This window comes from Lactuca serriola, chromosome 9 (genome assembly GCF_051521515.1).
Source record: "Lactuca serriola cultivar US96UC23 chromosome 9, Lser_US96UC23_V15, whole genome shotgun sequence".
Lineage (NCBI taxonomy): Eukaryota > Viridiplantae > Streptophyta > Magnoliopsida > Asterales > Asteraceae > Lactuca > Lactuca serriola.
Genome location: NC_136416.1, coordinates 155,460,508 through 155,464,888, shown reverse-complemented (window position 1 = coordinate 155,464,888; position 4,381 = coordinate 155,460,508). Strand labels below are relative to the sequence as shown.

The following is a 4,381-nucleotide window of genomic DNA, read 5'->3' as shown; positions in this document are numbered from 1 at the left end:
TGTAATAATGTAGAGTTACGTACCCATATGGCTATAATGCGTGTACATTCTTGTTAGTAACTTTTAATAAACAAATAGAGCATACCGGTATCTCGTACGTCACTCAGCCATCACGCGTGGATTGCTCGACCATACCGGACGCCTTAAGCTTACTTAATTAAACAAGTTATACGAGGCCATCTTAACTTCAAAAGCTATTATATTTATCCCTATCCCTATTAAATAATAAACAAGTAATTTGCATTTTTATAACCGATTTGTTGCCTTGCTGAAAAAGGTTCAGCAGTGGATTAGGTTTACTGAATCTCCCCATTTTATATGCTATAAACCACAGGTCGTGTACGTGTGTGTATTAGTGTATAGACAGACATAAACTTACAATACAATATACGCATAGACACATGAAAATAAGTGAAACGTTCATATTTCTGTTTCATGCAAACACGCTGCTGTGAGGTAACTAGGGTTATATATAAAGTTACTTGGTTAGGGTTGCTTCATCTATACACGTGTAGAAGAAATTATGCAAATATAGATATGTATGTATGTAGGTAAGATATTGATTGGATTTTGTCATTTTGATTATATATAATGAAGATGTATCTACTTAATTAATGCCAAGATGAAACAGAGAAAAGGGGTTGCTTTTGCCAACCCAAGAAGAAAGAATCATTTACAACCTCAAGATTGTAACCTTCAGAAGGGTAATGAAGTCGCAAAAGCAGCTTGGCTTGTGAAAGAGCAAATGGGCTTAACGCAATGTTTTGGAATCCAGCGATCCTCATTATCGTCTCCCATGATATGAATCTCTCGTGTCTCTCTCTTCTTTTCTCTCCCTCCGTCGCCACTATATCGGTAATCTCTCTGCCGAACCATACCTGCTCCACCTCCATCCTTTCCCGGCTGTTAGGAGGTAGTGTTGCCTCCAGTGAGTCATAGATGGCGGAATAATAGTTCAAAGCCTCCTCGAATCTTGATATAAATATTGGATGGTTGTGGTTTGCTTCTTTTTCCGCTAAAGTAACCACTTTAGGGTTCATGGCTTTGATCTTTCTTAATAACAAGCAGAGTTTCTCTCGGTCTATTAGGAAACGGTGGAGGTAGAGGACGCAATTGACGGCTAGGATTTCGTTTGGGAGGAGGTGAACCGCAGATAGGTGGTCGATTACATCGTCGACTGTGTGGTTGATGTTTGTTTGAGGCAGTAGGAGGGGAAAGAATCGAAATCTTAGGCCGAGTGACTGGGCGAATTTGGAGAGACGATTTCCCGTTCTATGGAGGACATCAAGGTTAGTACCAGTGGCTGTGATGCGGAGGGTTGGTGGCTGGTGGCGGTCGACGATAGCTTGCATTAAAGGCGGCCATTGGACACCGTGCATGATGTCAAAATCGAGTATATGAATGTCATGAGGATGTTGTTGTTGTTGTTGAAGACAATGGGTTTGATCGATAGCATCCAAGATTGCTTGATTAGCAGTCAGCTGACTAAATCTAATAAAGGGTGTTATTTGATTCAGCGACAAATATGATGACTGAAGAATAGCATCATCATTTTCATCAAGGTAATTAGAGGAGTAACTAGAGCGAATGCTACTAGGTGTACTCGGTAGTGGTTGAAGGTGGAGAAGAAGGCGTAAGGAGAGGGCTTTAGTGAAGGAGTGGATTAATCTTTCAGATGAATCGCCGTAAGGGGAAGAACTGGAGGAGAGGACGGTGGTAATACGGTGGGCGGCGGTGTAGTCAGAGCGGGAAATGGAGTGAGCACAGCTTAAGAGAAGATGACGCAAGTAGACTGATGGTGGGTTGTAACTACTCAACCTGCTCATCATCTCAACTTCTTGATGGTGAACTTGTTGGATCTCGTGGTTGTGGTGCTGCCGTAAATGTTCGACCATTTCCGGTGGTTGTGGTCGGGATAGATCTGCTTGTAAATGAACTTCTTCTTGATGTTGTTCTTGATGACGATGATGATGTGAACAAGAAGATGAACCCAACATCTAAAGAAACTTCGTTGAATGAATCTTATGCTTGTTCTTGATAACCTGTTGCCCTGATTTGATAAACCTAATTAACTTCCTTCAAACTTAGATCCACCGGAACTGTGATTTTAGGGGGCAGTGGAAGTAAAACACCTGAAAAAGATGAAGAAGAAGAATGATTGCGACAGGGAATAGCGTGTGTGGAAGCTAAAGGCATACATACAAATCAGCTAGCATAAAACAGCTTAAAGGGAAATGTAGCATCAGTATTCCCTTTCCACCCTCATGACATATAAAGTTGTATGTTTAATAAAGTATCCAAATTTCTATATATAATTTTGAAAACATGGGGCAACGGATGTGCCACTAAATTGTCGCCCCTATAATATGTAGTGGTGTCATCTCCCTGCTAATATGCTTCCCCCTAATACTTTGTCACTTATATTCGGATGACACTGTTAATATGTCTTCACTAATGGTGTTGTCCTGTTGATTTTCGTCGTCGCCCGTAATATGTTGCCATTAATGGTTTCATTCGTATTGTTTGTTGTCACCATTTATATCGCCGATATTGGTGTCTATTACTAATTGTTGCCCCTAATAATGTTGTTACTTTGATTTTTTTTTAAATATTATTTTTCTAGCACACAAAGAAGCGATAAAACCATAAACGACAATAAAAAATACAGAAAACAACAGAAGGGATAATGACTTAAAAAGGTAATATATATTCTTTGATTTATACATATTTGGTCACTGAGTTTATTTTTTGTTCATATTTACCCCTTCAACTTATTAAACTGTACATATTCAGTGATTATGACCGGTTATTTCAGGTTAACCGGTAAAAATGTCTTAATAGGGTAATATATTTCTCATTTTGTACACATTTAGTCCTTAATATTTTTGTACACATTTAGTCCTTAATTTTTTTTTAAAATTTTTTTTTGCAAAATAATTTTTTTTTTTGTTTTTGTACTCATTCAATACTTATGAATGTTTTCCTTAAGTTTTTCTCACATCTTACATGGAACAATCATTAACGAGGCATTTTAGGCTTTTGATGCTTATGTCTATCGCGATCTCGACTACTTGGTTGTTTAGGTCATGTGTTTTGAACGTCATAACTTTTTCATATTATCTGAGATTTTAACGATCTTTATATCTATGTGTTTGTATTTTAGTCTACTACAACTTTCATCAGATATTATATGAAGAAGTTACGACGTTTGGAATACAAAACCTAAGCCAAACCACAAGACCTATGCAACCAAGCAGTCGAGGCTGCGATGGACATAAGCATCAACAACCCCAAACACCTCATCAATCAGGGACAGACGCAGGATTTGGTAGTAGGTGTTGCCGATAAGTAGAAAAAAGAAAAAAAATTGAAAAAAATTGAGAAATTTACACTGCGTACAGAAAAAGCAGGGGTTGTCGGTGCCACTGCGGGCACCTAAAGAGAACCGTCCCTGTCATCAATGATAGTATCATATTAGATGTCGTGAGAAAAACCCTAAATAAATCATTCATAAGTACTGAATTGGTACAAAAACAAAAAATGACTTATTTTGAAACAAAAAAAATATTAAGGACTAAATGTGTACAAAAATATTAAGGACTAAATGTGTACAAAATGAGAAATATATTACCCTAATAAGTCATTTTTCCCGGCTAACCTGTAGTAACCAGTCATAAGGACTGGATGTGTACAGTTTAACAAGTTAAAGGGGTAAATGTGGACGAAAAAAACTCAGTGACTAAATGTGTACAAATCGAAAAATATATTACCCTTTTAAGTCATTATCCCAACAACAGAATTATAATATATATATATATATATATATATATATATATATATATATATATATATTATATAAACCTTACTATTTCTAAAAATAGATTTAGGACGTCCAAATGTTTAAACTTAAAGTACAACATGACTTTAATAAAATAATATTAAACTTTAAATTGTCTAAGTTTATAAGCTAAAAGTACAATAAAACAATGCAATACAGGTTATCTTATTTCACTTTCTCGTGATTCTTTATCTTTCCTAATATATTCACCAGACTCATTCAAATTCCACTTATTTCTCGTCCCCTTCTCGTATATCTCGGACCCATCAGGCCATCACCACATCTCTCGTATTTGAAGTTAAATCATTTATAATAAGGAAAACACAACACTTTTTCTCCTCCCTCTGTCACCTCTCAAAACCCTATCACGCTCTCTCCAAAAGGAACCCTCCTTCTCTGCCTTAGTCTTTCACCGGAACCCTAATCGGTGATGTACTCTTTGTTGTCTCCACCGTTTATCACTGTAATGGCCGTAGATTCGGGCTAGTCAATTTAGAGATAATAGGGTCAAAAACGACTTTTCGACAAAATATTATTTAGAAT

General features: G+C 36.8%; 1 pseudogene; it reads right to left on the bottom strand.

The window, feature by feature from the left end:
* Positions 1-563: 563 nt before the first annotated feature.
* LOC145076904 (scarecrow-like protein 18 pseudogene) lies at positions 564-2,429 on the bottom strand (annotated as a pseudogene).
* Positions 2,430-4,381: the final 1,952 nt, after the last annotated feature.